Genomic DNA, 16,460 nt, shown 5'->3' with positions numbered 1-16,460 from the left:
TATTTGATGGAAATGTTAAAACCTACATATGTATATATCAATTTTTATTTTCAAATGCAGTTTCACAAGTTCTTATAATTAATGCATTCAAATTTTCATCAAAATAAAATAAATTACCCATATGTATATATTCACTAAAAAAATATATGTCTAATTTTCATCATGTCCCTGTCGATTTATCATGCAAATTATTTGATTCACTAATTAAACCCATAATTTTATATAAGAGCGAAATTTGGTTTATCGAAGATTATATTACTCAATTTTTAGAGCCATAAACAGAGCCAAAATGCATGGAACTAACTGTGATATTTTATCCTTGACAGATTGATTCAGCTTTGAGAAAGTGCTTCATAAATTTTGTAAAACTGTTCTTGGATTTAAAAAAACCTCATGTAATATAGCTGCAAACTCTGAGTTAGGACGGTTTCCACTTGACTCCTTTATAAAAACTCAAGTTTTATTATATTTTTGTAGAATTAACTGCCATGAAATAAACCCTCTTGTTAAAGAAGCTTCCAAAGTAAATAAGTCTATGTCTGAAGATGGAATATATACTTGGTACACTTCTGCCAAGCACATTTTTAAAAATTTTAATATTGATGAACAAGAATACATTGATTTTGATAAACCTTTTAAACTTATAAAAATTTCACTTAAAAAAACTTTTAAACATATTGTTAAAGAAAAGTCTATGATAAAATCACTCTTGAAAAACTTTCAAATATCGATAACAGTTCAAAACTTTACCTTTATAGTAAACTTAAAAATGAAATTAAACTGGAAGACTAAAGTTGCTCAATCTAAACAATTTTAATAGTCGTCCACATTTAACAAGTGACCATAACTTGGAAATTGAAATAGGTCGGTCACTCGATATAAAAAAAATTCAAAGAGAACACAGAGTGTGTAAAGTTTGTAAATTTTAGATGATAAAGAACACTTTTTCCTTCATTGCCAAATCAACAGTAATATTAGAAACCCCTAATAAATGCAATTAAAACCCATTATTCTAATTTTAACCAGCTTGACTCAAACTCTAAACTTAAAACTATTTTAGATCCCAATAAACATGATAAAGATATTTTGTCTAATGTTGTATGCTATATAAAGCAATCAATGGAATTGCAAAAAATAAGGTCCACATTGGTCAATTATCTATATATATATATATATTATTAATATTAACATGACTTGTTTAACACTTTTTTTCATGTTTTGTATGTTTCTTGTCACTTGTGTATATCATGTTTGCATTTTAACCCTTCAGGGTTTCACTTTTTGCAATAAAGTTATATATAAAAATTTACAGATAATACTTTGCCTGAATTTTAATGGTTATATTAAAGTACTTTTAAACATTCAAGGCCTATGACATGTTTGACATGAATTCCTTTTGTCTTGCCTTGAAGGAGTCAAAAAGCGAGACATATATAGGTTTTTTAAAAATAAGAAGATGTGGTTATTATATGATTGCCAATGAAACAACTCTCTGAAAAATGTATTCCACAACAAGAAACATGTATCATTCACTGAGTATACAGTTTTGTACCAGCTCTAAATTATCCTAAATAATATGCACATAGAAAATGGATAAATTACGAAGGATTATAATAAGATATACTGGATTGGTCCTGGACCCGCAGTGTTTATTTCATTAATTATGGAATAAGGTTTATATAATCTTTAAGTTAATGAATTTAAATCATGACAATGTATCAGCAGTTCTAAATTTTATATATTTATCCAAAGTATCTAATACAGTTATAACAATATAAAGTCTACCAAAAATATTGAAAGAGCTTAAGTAATACACATAATATGACTCATCAAGATCGCACTAAAATAACCTGTCTTACTAACTTTGTTTTAAATTCATTTTCAAGGATGGTAGTTGCAATTAGGTCAAACAGAATGTGGTTATTTGATATATAATTTGTAATTTTCATACACACATTCTCCACCACTGTGAAATAGAGGCACTATATGGGATTATTTGGCTGTGTTTAAAATATTTTATGAAATCTATTATTGGTACCTATTTTGATATTTGTAACCTATTGCATAATTAATTCTTTATATATTGTCATAAATGTCATATAAACAAATTAAAAATGTTTGTGACAAAAGCACATACTGGTATATATTTGATATGAAACATAAAATACAAATGCAAATAAATACAAATATTTTATTGACACAAACTCAATTACAATAATTGGCAACAGCCCATACAACTAGTACACAAATGGTAATGATGCAACAATTAAACAATACTACATAACATATTAATAGGCACATTTGAACAATGAAATTTGCAGTTATATATATATATATATATTAATATACATAGGTTAATGTAGAATAGGCTACTGACATACATATATTGTATGTTATAGCTTCATAATGTTCATATTACTCATTTGTCAGGACATTTTTCCTTAATTCAAATGATTGATTAATAAAAGATAATATTAATCTAAGTGTTTTCTACACTTGTTATTAAGTAGTAGTTTGATATATTCGTCCTCAGTTTTGGACAATTTTGATATAAGGACATTTCTTTGTGATTCATATTTTGTACAGTGCAAGATAAAATGTTTTTCGTCTACTATTTTATTATTATGACATAATTTGCACAACCTTTCTTCTCTGTTAACTCGCAGGTACCTGCCCCTTTCAATTTCAAGATTGTGTGCACTTAGCCTAAGTTTTGTCAAAGGTGCCCTAGCTATCTTTCAACATATTCAATTGATCAACATAGTGTGCACATTTATTTGAAAAACAATAAAGTCGAAAAAATTATAATTTTTATGATTCCGTAATATATGAATTCTGTTCCTGTAAAATTTGGTCATGAATTCGTTGTTTTATTTGAGCAAGCATAGGTTTAATAGGTACATGGAAAGATGTTAAATACGAGAAGCCTAGATTTTGGATACATTTCTTCATATTACTTGTCCATATGTTGTTTTCTCTTTTTTAATAAAAATGTCAAAGGCTTTTTTTAAATCAATAAATGCAGCATAAACCACTCCTATGTTTAGTCCTGTATTGTTCAATAATTGATTCCAATGAAAAAATATGATCAGCTGTTCGATTATGTTCCATAAAACCAATTTGGTTTTTATACGACCGCAAAAAATTTTTGTGGTCGTATATTGGTATGACGTTGGCGTCGTCGTCGTCCGGCGTCGTCGTCGTCCGAAGACACATTGGTTTTCGCACTCTAACTTAAGTTTAAGTGAATGGATCTCTATGAAATTTTACCATAAGGTTCAATACCACAAAAGGAAGGTTGGGATTGATTTTGGGGGTTATGGTACCAACAGTTGAGGAAAAAGGGGCCAAAAAGGGGCCAAAAATAAGCATTTTTGTAACTTCCAGACATAACTTGTGTGTTAGTGTATGGATCTCTCTGACATTGTACCACAAGGTTCCATATCACAAAGGGAATGCTCGGATTGATTTTGGGGGTAAAATTTTTGCCTCAAAATTTTAGGAATTAGGGGCTAAAAAAGGGGCAAAAAACAAGCATTTTTCTAGTTTCATGACAATAACTTGTGTGTAAGTGTATGGATCTTTCTGAAATTGTACTACAAGGTTCCATATCACAAAGAGAAAGCTGGAATTGAGTTTGGGGGTAATTGCCAAAATGTTTAGGAATAAGGGGCCAAAAAGGGGCCAAAAATATGCTTTTTTCTAGTTTCCAGACAATAACTTGTGTTCAAGTGTATGGATCTCTCTGAAATTGTACTGGAAGGTTCCATATCACAAAGGGAATGTTTGGATTGATTTTGGGGGTCAATGCCTTAAAATTTTAGGAATTAGGGGCCAAAAAAGGGGCAAAAAACAAGCATTTTTCTAGGGTCATGACAATAACTTGTGTGTAAGTCTATGGATCTTTCTGAAATTGTACTACAAGGTTCCATATCACAAAGGGAAAGCTGGAATTGAGTTTGGGGTAATTGCCCAAATGTTTAAGAATGAGGGGCCAAAAGGGGGCCAAAAATAAGCATTTTTCTAGTTTCCAGACAATAACTTGTGTTCAAGTGTATGGATCTCTCTGAAATTATACTACAAGGTACCATACCACAAACGGAAGGCTGGGAATGATTTTGGGGGTAATTGCCTCAAAATTTTAGAAATTAGGGGCCAAAAAGGGGCAAAAACCAGCATTTTTGTCGAGCCTGCGACTTTTGTTGCAGAAAGCTCGACATAGGGATAGCGATCCGGCTGCGGCGGCGTTAGCTAAATTCTTAAAAGCTTTATATTTTAGAAGATGGAAGACCTGGATGCTTCATACTTTGTATATGGATGCCTCATGTTACGAAGTTTCCGTCAGTCACATGTCCAATGTCCTTGACCTCATTTTCATGGTTCAGTGACTACTTGAAAAAAAAGTTCAGATTTTTTGTAATGTTAAATTCTCTCTTATTATAAGTAATAGGATAACTATATTTGGTATGTGCGTACCTTGCAAGGTCCTCATGCCCGTCAGACAGTTTTCACTTGACCTCGACCTCATTTCATGGATCAGTGAACAAGGTTAAGTTTTCGTGGTCAAGTCCATATCTCAGATACTATAAGCAATAGGTCTAGTATATTCGGTGTATGGAAGGACTGTAAGGTGTACATGTCCAACTGGCAGGTGTCATCTGACCTTGACCTCATTTTCATGGTTCAGTGGTTATAGTTAAGTTTTTGTGTTTTGGTCTGTTTTTCTTATACTGTATGCAATAGGTCTACTATATTTGGTGTATGGAATGATTGTAAGGTGTACATGTCTAGCTGGCAGGTGTCATCTGACCTTGACCTCATTTTCATGGTTCAGTGGTCAAAGTTAAGTTTTTGAGTTTTGGTCTTTTTTTCTAATACTGCATGCAATAGGTCAGCTATATTTGGTGTATGGAATGATTGTAAGGTGTACATGTCTAGCTGGAAGGTGTCATCTTACCTTGACCTCATTTTCATGGTTCAGTGGTCAAAGTTAAGTTTTTGAGTTTTGGTCTTTTTTTCTAATACTATATGCAATAGTTCAACTATATTTGGTGTATGGAAATATTTTATGATCTATATGTCAGTCACGCAGGTTTTATTTGACCTTGACCTCATTTTCAAGGTTCATTGCTCAGTGTTAAGTTTTTGTGTTTTCGTCTGTTTTTCTTAAACTATAAGCAATAGGTCAACTATATTTGTTGTATGGAAGAATTGTTAGCTGTACATGCCTGCCTAGCATGGTTCATCTGACCTTGACCTCATTTTCATGGTTCATTGGTCAATGTTTAGTTTACTTGGTTAATGTTAAGTTTATGTGACAGTTGTAATAAAGCTTTATATTTAGGACTATCAACATAATATCAATGATTAGTAAAGAAGGCGAGACATTTCAGCGTGTGCACTCTTGTTCTAGTTTCAGGACAATAACTTGTTTGTAAGTGTATGGTTCTTTATGAAATTGTACTACAAGGTTCCATATCACAAAGGGAAAGCTGGGTTTGAGTTTGGGGGTAATTGCCTTAAATGTTTAGAAATATGGGGCCAAAAAGGGGCCAAAAAACAAGTATTTTTCTAGTTTCCAGACAATAACTTGTGTTCAAGTGTATGGATCTCTATGAAATTGTACTGCAAGGTACCATACCACAAGGGGAAGGCTGGGAATGAGTTTGGGGGTGATGAATCATAAGGGGGTTTAAAAAATTAGGGGGGGATTTTTTTTCCTTTTTTTTTCTTTAAAATTTTCCATTTTAAATTGGTTATTTCTGATTTATATATAAAAGCAAATAATAATGATATGGTTTGAATAGGTAAATTAAAAAAATTTAAGTTCTTAGATCACATTCATTCTGTGTCAGAAACCTATGCTGTGTCAAATATTTAATTACAATCCAAATTCAGTGCTGTATCAAGCTTGAATGTTGTGTCCATACTTGTCCCAACTGTTCAGGGTTCGACCTCTGCGGTCATATCAAGCTGCGCCCAGCGGAGCATTTTATTGCTTATCAAATTGTTGCATTGGGTAAATTTTAACAATCTGGCATGTATAATCTTGTTAAATACTTTTCCTAGGTTTGAACTGATAGAAATCCCTCGGTAATTTCTAGGGTCAGCCTTACTAACCTTTTTGTGATACAAAAATACAAGTCACAAAAGATTTAAAGTGATTTTGGTTTTAGTATAATACTGTCTAGATTTCGACAGAATGTGACTTTGCATGCATATTTATATAATTCACTCAGCAAAAAGGGACACCCATTGTGCTTTTATGGAATTGTTTGAGTTTTATCTGATTGTTCCAGATTAGGGAGCCTTCAACTTGCACTGTCATGCAATGTTTGAGTGTTTGCTTCATTTTTGAGTCCTCACTCATGCACCTATTTAAGATGAAAAACAGCAAAGAAGGTGCAAATCATTTGGTTTTTTTTTTGTCTCCTGTGCAATGCATTATGACCCTTAGAAATATTGATAATTTGGAAAATTGCATTGTTTATAGCGCTCTCATGTGTACAATTCTTTGCCAGATTTATATAAAACTTATATCATAGGGTTATACTTATGTTGTAGGTTTATATCAAATATGTCTGAGACAAGGTCGAAAATCAGTGCCGATTGATAATTTCTATTAGAGTTATGGCTTTTAGAAATATAAATAATATGGGAAATTGCATTGTTAGCCCTCCCCTGTGCACAATTCCTGGCAAATTTTTATGAAACTTATAGTGTAGGTTAATATCAGCGATGTCTTGGATGAGTTCAAAAATAAGTGCCGATCACATTATTTTTAAAAGAGTTATGCTCCTTGGAAGTATTGATTATATGGAAATTTGTATTGTATAAAGCGCTCTCACTTGTCCAAATTTGCCAGGTTTTTAACAAATTCATATCAAAGGTTAATTATAAATAAGTGTAGTTGAATCAAACATTTTTGCCTAAATGGTTACTCAGATAATCTTTAGACCTGTTAACCATTAGTTAAGTTGATGTGTTGAGGCCTTATCTATAGTACTGTTTAAAGTACCATTTTTATGATACATTTCAAGACTTCGTTGATTTGCATTTCAGCATTTTTGAGTGGGCATTCACGTATGACAAAGCCTTGGACAATGGAGGTGGCATATATTTAGATGTAGCTCACCTTGCCTGTTGTTCGTCGTCTGTTAACTTTTACAAAAATCTTCTCCTCTGAAACTACTCTGTCATATTTTACAAAACTTAGTCACAATCATCATTGAGGTATTTAGTTTTAAAAAATGTGTCCGATGACCCCGCCTGCCAACCAAGATGGCCGCCATGGCTAAAAATAGAATATAGGGGTAAATACAGTTTTTGGCTTATATCTCTGAAACTAAAGCATTTAGAGTAAATCTAACAGGGATAAAAATATTCATCAGGTTTAGATCTATGTGCCCTGAAATTTTCAGACAAATCATGCAGACAACACGTTGTTGGGTTGCTGCCCCTGAATTGGTAATTTTAAGGAAATTTTGCAGTTTTTGGTTACTATCTTGAATATTATTACAGATAGAGATAAACTGTAAACAGCAATAATATTCAGCATAGTAAGATCTACAAATAAATCAACATGAACAAAATTGTCAATTGACCCATTAAGGAGTAATTGCCCTTTATAGTCAATTTTTAACAATTTTTCATAAATTTTTGTAATCTTTTACAAAAATCTTCTCCTCTGAAACTACTGAGACAAATTTAACCAAACTTGGTCACAATCATCATTAGGGTATTTAGTTTGAAAAATTTGTCCGATGACCCCACCTGCCAACCAAAATGACCGACATGGCTAATGGTGAGCAATACAGGCTCCTTGGAGCCTCTAGTTTTCTTGTACTATATGCAATAGATCAACTATATTTGGTGTATGGAACTATTTAACAATGTACATGTATGTCAGTCTTGCAGGTTTTATTGGACCTTGACCTCATTTCTCAGTGTTAAGGTTTTGTCAAGCCTGCGACTTTTGTTGAGAAAGCTCGACATAGGGATAGTGATTTTGTGGCGGCGGTGTTATCTTACTTCTTAAAAGCTTTATATTTTCAAAGGTAGAAGACCTGGATGCTTCATACTTTGTATATAGTTGCCTTATGTTATGAAGTTTCCGTCTGTCATGTCTGTCCATTGTCCTTGACCTCATTTTCATGGTTCAGTGACTACTTGAAAAAAAGTAAAGATTTTTTGTAATGTTAATTTCTCTTTTATTATGAGTAATAGGATAACTATATTTAATATGTGCGTACCTTGCAAGGTCCTCATGCCCGTCAGACAGTTTTCATCTGACCTCGACCTCATTTCATGGATCAGTGAACACGGTTAAGTTTTCGTGGTATATATCAGATACTTTTAGCAATAGGTCTTCTATATTTGGTGTATGGAATGATTGTAAGGTGTACATGTCTAACTGGCAGGTGTCATCTGACCTTGACCTGATTTTCATGGTTCAGTGGTTAAAGTTAAGTTTTTTTGTTTTGGTCTTTTTTCTAATACTATATGCAATAGGTCAACTATATTTGGTGTATGGAAATATTTTACAATGTACATGTCATTTTGGCCGGTTTTATTTGACCTTGACCTCATTTTCACCGTTCATTGGTCAGTGTTTGAATAGTTTTTGTCGAGCCTGCGACTTTTGTCGCAGAAAGCTCGACATAGGGATAGTGATCTGGCTGCAGCGGCAGCAGCTACAGCGGTGGCAGTGGCGTTAGCTAACTTCTTAAAAGCTTTATATTTTAGAAGCTAGAAGACCTGGATGCTTCATACTTTGTATATAGATGCCTTATGTTACGAAGTTTCCGTCTGTCATATGTCCATTGTCCTTGACCTCATTTTCATGGTTCAGTAAAATTGAGAATGGAAACTACTTGAAAAAAAAGTCAACATGTTTTGTTATGTTAATTTCTTTCTTATTATGAGTAATAGGATAACTATATTTAGTATGTCTACCTCGCAAGGTCCTCATGCCCGTCAGACAATTTTGATTTGACCTCGACCTCATTTCATGGATCAGTGAAAAAGGTTAAGTTTTCGTGGTCAAGTCCATGGTATATGAAATGATTGTAAGGTGTACATGTCCAACTGGTAGGTGTCATCTGACCTTGACCTCATTTTCATGGTTCAGTGGTCAAAGTTAAGTTTTGGAGTTTTGGTCTTTTTTTCTTATACTATATGCAATAGGTCAACTATAAATGGTGTATAGAAATATTTTATGATGTACATGTCAGTCTCACAGGTTTTATTTGACCTTGACCTCATTTTCATGGTTCATTTCTCAGTGTTCAGTTTTTTGTGTTTTGGTCTGTTTTTCTTCAACTATAAGCAATAGATCAACTATATTTGATGTATGGAAGGATTGAAGGTGTATATGTCTGTCTGGCAGGTATCATCTGACCTTGACCTCATTTTCATGGTTCATTGGTCAATGTTAAGTTTTCATGGTTAAGTTTGTTTCTTAAATACTATAAGCAATAGGTTAGCTATATTTAATGCCTAAATTGATTGTAAGGTGTACATGCATGTCTGTCTGGCATGGTTCATTTGACCTTGACCTCATTTTCATGGTTCATTTCTCAGTGTTAAGTTTTTGTGTTTTGGTCTGTTTTTCTTCAACTAAAAGCAATAGATCAACTATATTTGATGTATGGAAGGATAATGTAAGGTGTATATGTTTGTCTGTCAGGTATCATCTGACCTTGACCTTATTTTCATGGTTCATTGGTCAATGTTAAGTTTTCATGGTTAAGTTTGTTTCTTAGATACAATAAGCAATAGGTCAACTATGTTTGGTTTATTGAATGATTGTAAGGTGTACATGTATTTCTCGTTTGGTTTATCTGACCTTGACCTCATTTTACTTGGATCATGTTAAGTTTATGTGTTACTTGTAGTAAAGCTTTGTATTTAGGACTATCAACATAAAATCAATGGTTAGTAAAGAAGGCGAGACATTTCAGCATGTGCACTCTTGTTGTGTTTTGGTCTGTTTTCTTAAACTATAACCAATAGGTCAACTATATTTGTTGTATGGAATGATTGTTAGGTGTATATGTCTCTCTGGCAGGTATCATCTGACCTTGACCTCATTTTCATGGGTCATTGGTCAATGTTAAGTTTGTTATGCCCCTGCCGTAGCGGAGGGGGCATTAAGTTTTACCATTGTCTGTCTGTACGTATGTCTGTACGTCCATCCGTCCGTACGTCCCAAAATTGGTTTCCGTTCTCTAACTTTAGTTTGCCTCAACCAAATGTTATGAAACTTATACACAATGCTTATTACCACATAACACAGATCAAGTTTCAATTTTGGTGGCATCACTTTTACCGTTCTAGAGTTCCCTTTACAAATGGAAAAATTGCTTTTCTCATCACTTGGCGTTCGTCGTTTGCGTCCATCTTCGTCGTCGTCTGTCGTCGTTAGCTTTTTACAAAAATCTTCTGCTCTGAAACCACTGGGCCACCAAATTTGGCCAAAATCATCATTAGGGTATCTAGTTTAAAAAATGTGTCCGATGACCCTGCCAACCAGCAAAGATGGCAGCCATGGCTAGAAATAGAACATAGGGGTAAAATGTAGATTTTGGCTTTTATCTCTGAAAACAAAGCATTTAGAGTAAATCTGACACATGGTAAAACTGATTATCACATGAAGATCTATCTGTCCTGAAATTTTCAGACAAATCTGACAACCTCTTGTTGGGTTGCTGCCCCTGAATTGGTAATTTAAGGAAATTTTGCAGTTTTTGGTTATCATCTTGAATATTATAGATAGAGATAAACTGTAAACAGCAATAATGTCCAGCAAAGTAAGATCTACAAATAAGTCGTAATGACAAAAATTGTCAGTTGACCTCTTTAGGAGTTATTGCCCTTTATAGTCAATTTGTTGTAAATTTTTGTAATCTTTTACAAAAATCTTCTCTGAAACTACTGAGACAAAGTTAACCATACTTGGCCATAATCATTATTAGGGTATCTAGTTTGAAAAATTTGTCCGAATACCCCACCTTCCAACCATCATGGCTAACTTGGTTAAAAATAAAATATAGGGGTAAAATGCAGTTTTTATACGACCGCAAAAATTGAAAATTTTTTGGTCGTATATTGGTATGACGTTGGCGTCGTCGTCGTCTGGCGTCGTCCAGCGTCGTCCGAAGACACATTGGTTTTCGCACTCTAACTTTAGTTTAAATGAATGGATCTCCATGAAATTTTACCATAAGGTTCAATACCACGAAAGGAAGGTGGGGATTGATTTTGGGGGTTATGGTACCAACAGTTAAGGAATTAGGGGCCAAAAAGGGGCCAAAAATAAGCATTTTTGTAACTTCCAGACAATTACTTGTGTGTAAGTGTATGGATCTCTCTGACATTGTACCACAAGGTTCCATATCACAAAGGGAAGGCTGTAATTGATTTTGGGGGTAATTGCCTCAAAATTTTAGGAATGAGGGGCCAAAAAAGGGGCAAAAAACAAGCATTTTTCTAGTTTCATGACAATAACTTGTGTGTAAGTGTTTGGATATTTCTGAAATTGTACTACAAGGTTCCATATCACAAAGGGAAAGCTGGAATTGAGTTTGGGGGTAATTGCCCGAAACGTTTAGGAATTGGGGGCCAAAAAGGGGCCAAAAATAAGCATTTTTCTAGTTTCCAGACAATAACTTGTGTTCAAGTGTATGGATCTCTCTGAAATTGTACTGCAAGGTACCATACCACAAAGGGAAGGCTGGGATTGAGTTTGGGGGTGATGAATCATAAGGGGGTTCAAAAAATTTGGGGGGGGATTTTTTTCTTTCTTTTTTTTTCTTTTTTTCCTTTCTTTTTTTTTTTTAAATTTTCCATTTTAAGTTGGTTATTTCTGATTAATATTTAAAAGCAAATAATAATGATATGGTAGGAGATACACACCAAACAGGATGTGTAAATTATTATATAATAAGTATTGTGCAATAGCAAGAAATTTTCAATTGCACAGTATTGCACAATTGCAAGAAATCTTCAATTGCACAGTATTGCGCAATAGCAAGAAATCTTCAATTGCACAGTATTGCGCAATAGCAAGAAATATCCAATAGCACAATATTGCGCAATAGCAAGAAATTGTCAATTGTACAGTATTGCACAATAGCAAGAAATATTCAATTGCACAGTATTGTGCAAAAGAAGATACTTCGTATAAATTGCTTATTTCTTGATCAATTTCAATGGGGTTTTATTCTTGAATTCTTGGGGTTCTTTAATATGCTGAATCTAACCGTGTATTAAGTTTTTGGATTTTGGGCCCCGTTTTTAAATTGGTCCACATTGAGGTCCAAAGGGTCCAAAATTTAACTTTGTTTGATTTCATCAAAAATTGAATTATTGGGGTTCTTTGATATGCCGAATCTAACCGTGTATTTAGATTCTTAATTTTTGGTTCCGTTTTCAAATTGGTCTACATTAAGGTCAAAAGGGTCCAAAATTAAACTTAGTTTGATTTTAACAAAAATTGAATTTTTAGGGTACTTTGATATGCTGAATCTAAACATGTATTTAGATTTTTGATTATAGGCCCAGTTTTCAAGTTGGTCCAAATCGGGGTCCAAAATTAAACTTTGTTTGATTTCAACAAAAATTGAATATATGGGGTTCTTTGATATGCTGAATCTAACCATGTATTTAGATTTTTGATTTTTGGGCCCCGTTATCAACTTTGTTCACATTGAGGTCAAAAGGGTCCAAAATTAAACTTTGTTTGATTTCATCAAAAATTGAATTCTTGGGGTTCTTTGATATGCTGAATCTAACCATGTATTTAGATTTTTTATTTGTGGACCTGCTATCAAATTGGGTCATATTGAGGTCAAAAGGGTCCAAAATTAAACTTTGTTTGATTTCATCAAAAATTTAATTATTGGGGTTCTTTGATATGCCAAATCTAACCGTGTATTTAGATTTTTAATTTTGGGTCCCGTTTTTTAAATTGGTCTACATTAAGGTCCAAAGGGTCCAAAATTAAACTTAGTTTGATTTTAACAAAAATTGAATTTTTGGGGTTCTTTGATATGCTGAATCTAAACATGTGTTTAGATTTTTGATTATGGGACCAGTTTTCAAGTTGGTCCAAGTTGGGGTCCAAAATTAAACTTTGTTTGATTTCAACAAAAATTGAATATATGGGGTTCTTTGATATGCTGAATCTACACATGTATTTAGATTTTAGATTTTTGGCCCAGTTTTCAAGTTGGTCCAAATTGGGGTCCAAAATTAAACTTTGTTTGATTTCAACAAAAATTGAATATATGGGGTTCTTTGATATGCTGAATCTTACCATGTATTTAGATTTTTTATTTTGTGGGCCTGCTATCAAATTGGTTCATATTGAGGTCAAAAGGGTCCAAAATTAAACTTTGTTTGATTTCATCAAAAATTGAATTATTGGGGTTCTTTGATATGCCAAATCTAACCGTGTTTTTAGATTTTTAATTTTGGGTCCCGTTTTTTAAATTGGTCTACATTAAGGTCCAAAGGGTCCAAAATTAAACTTAGTTTGATTTTAACAAAAATTGAATTCTTGGGGTACTTTGATATGCTGAATCTAAACATGTGTTTAGATTTTTGATTATGGGACCAGTTTTCAAGTTTGTCCAAGTTGGGGTCCAAAATTAAACTTTGTTTGATTTTAACAAAAATTGAATATATGGGGTTCTTTGATATGCTGAATCTAACCATGTATTTTGATTTTGGACATTGGACCATAATAGGTAAATTAAAAAAATTGAAGTTCTTAGACCACATTCTTTCTGTGTCAGAAACCTATGCTGTGTCAAATATTTAATCACAATCCAAATTCAGAGCTGTATCAAGCTTGAATGTTGTGTCCATACTTGCCCCAACTGTTCAGGGTTCGACCTCTGCGGTCGTATCAAGCTGCGCCCAGCGAAGCATTTTATTGGTTTATATCTCTGAAACTAAAGCATTTAGAGCAAATCTGACAGGTGGCAAAAATGTTCATCAGATTGAGATTTATCTGCCCTGAAATTTTCAGGCGAATCCTACAACCTGTTGTTGGGTTGCTGCCCCTGAGTTAGTAATTTTACAGAAATTTTGCAGTTTTTAGCTCACCTGGCCCAAAGGGCCAAGTGAGCTTTTCTCATCACTTGGCGTCCGGCGTCTGGCGTCCATACTCCGTTAACTTTTACAAAAATCTTAATTCTCCTCTGAAACTACTGAGCCAAATTTAACCAAACTTGGCCACAATCATCATTGGGGTATCTAGTTTAAAAATGTGTCCGGTGACCCAGCCAACCAACCATGATGGCCACCATGGCTAAATATAGAACATAGGGGTAAAATGTAGATTTTGGCTTATATCTCTGAAACCAAAGCATTTAGAGCAAATCTGACATGGGGTAATATTGTTTATCAGGTCAAGATCCATATGCCCTGAAATTTTGAGATGAATGGGACAACTTGTTATTGGGTTGCTGCCCCTGAATAGGTAATTTTAAGGAAATTTTGCAGTTTTTATACGACCGCAAAAAAATTTTTGTGGTCGTATATTGGTATGACGTTGGCGTCGTCGTCGTCGTCGTCGTACGAAGACACATTAGTTTTCGCACTCTAACTTTAGTTTAAGTGAATGGATCTCAATGAAATTTTACCATAAGGTTCAATACCACAAAAGGAAGGTGGGGATTGATTTTGGGGGTTATGGTACCAACAGTTAAGGAATTAGGGGCCAAAAAGGGTCCAAAAGTAAGCATTTTTCTAGTTTCATGACAATAACTTGGTGTGTAAGTCTATGGATCTCTCTGACATTGTATCACAAGGTTCCATATCACAAAGGGAATGCTGGGATTGATTTTGGAGGTAATTGCCTCAAAATTTTAGGAATTAGGGGCCAAAAAAGGGGCAAAAAAACAAGCATTTTTCTAGTTTCATGACAATAACTTGTGTGTAAGTGTATGGATCTTTCTGAAATTGTACTACAAGGTTCCATATCACAAAGGGAAAGCTGGAATTGTGTTTGGGGGTAATTGCCGAAACGTTTAGGAATTTGGGGCCAAAAAGGGGCCAAAAATAAGCATTTTTCTAGTTTCCAGACAATAACTTGTGTTCAAGTGTATGTATCTCTCTTAAATTGTACTGCAAGGTACCATACCACAAAGGGAAGGCTGGGATTGATGATGGGGGTAATTGCCTCAATATTTTATGAATTAGGGGCCAAAAAGGGGCAAAAAACAAGCATTTTTCTAGTTTCAGGACAATAACTTGTGTGTAAGTGTATGGATCTTTCTGAAATTGTACTACAAGGTTCCATATCACAAAGGGAAAGCTGGGTTTGAGTTTGGGGGTAATTGCCCTAAACGTTTAGGAATTTTGGGCCAAAAAGGGGCCAAAAAACACATTTGTCTAGTTTCCAGACAATAACTTGTGTTCAAGTGTATGGATCCCTCTGAAATTGTACTGCAAGGTACCATACCACAAAGGGAAGGCTTGGATGAATCATAAGGGGGTTCAAAAAATTTGGGGGGGGGGGGGGGGTTTTCATTTTTTTCTTTTTTTCCTTTTTTTTTTTTTTCTTTTTAAATTTTCCATTTTAAGTTGGTTATTTCTGATTTATATTTAAAAGCAAATAATAATGATATGGTAGGAGATACACACCAAACAGGATGTGTAAATTATTATATAATAAGTATTGTGCAATAGCAAGAAATTTTCAATTGCACAGTATTGCACAATAGCAAGAAATCTTCAATTGCACAGTATTGCGCAATAGCAAGAAATCTTCAATTGCACAATATTGCGCAATAGCAAGAAATATCCAATAGCACAATATTGCGCAATAGCAAGAAATTGTCAATTGTACAGTATTGCGCAATAGCAAGAAATATTTAATTGCACAGTATTGTGCAAAAGAAGATACTTCGTATAAATTGCTTATTTCTTGACCAATTTCAATGGGGTTTTATTCTTGAATTCTTGGGGTTCTTTAATATGCTGAATCTAACCGTGTATTTAGTTTGTGGATTTTGGGCCCCGTTTTTAAATTGGTCCACATTGAGTTCCAAAGGGTCTAAAATTAAACTTTGTTTGATTTCGTCAAAAAATTGAATTATTGGGGTTCTTTGATATGCCGAATCTAACCGTGTATTTAGATTCTTAATTTTTGGTTCCGTTTTCAAATTGGTCTACATTAAGGTCCAAAGGGTCCAAAATTAAACTTAGTTTGATTTTAACAAAAATTGAATTCTTAGGGTTCTTTGATATGCTGAATCTATCCAAATGGGGGTCTAAAATTAAACTTTGTTTGATTTCAACAAAAATTGAATATATGGGGTTCTTTGATATGCTGAATCTAACCATGTATTTAGATTTTTGATTTTTGGGCCCCGTTATCAACTTTGTCCACATTGAGGTCAAAAGGGTCCAAAATTAAACTTTGTTTGATTTCATCAAAAATTGAATTC

General features: G+C 33.7%; 1 long non-coding RNA gene across 2 annotated transcripts; it reads left to right on the top strand.

Annotated features, from left to right (window-relative positions):
- The first annotated feature begins 11,064 nt into the window (after positions 1-11,064).
- Positions 11,065-15,384, top strand: LOC127722019 (uncharacterized). 2 transcript variants are annotated; one of them, XR_007991603.1, is made up of 2 exons: positions 11,065-11,429; positions 14,860-15,384. It is a non-coding gene; the product is annotated as an uncharacterized LOC127722019 (long non-coding RNA). The 2 variants fall into 2 exon arrangements; XR_007991602.1 differs by having other exon boundaries at positions 11,065-11,752.
- Positions 15,385-16,460: the final 1,076 nt, after the last annotated feature.

This window comes from Mytilus californianus, unplaced genomic scaffold, assembly GCF_021869535.1.
Source record: "Mytilus californianus isolate M0D057914Y unplaced genomic scaffold, xbMytCali1.0.p SCAF_12, whole genome shotgun sequence".
Taxonomy (NCBI): Eukaryota; Metazoa; Mollusca; class Bivalvia; order Mytilida; family Mytilidae; genus Mytilus; species Mytilus californianus.
The sequence above is the reverse complement of the archived record's forward strand: the minus strand, read 5'-3'. Positions and strand labels throughout refer to the sequence as shown.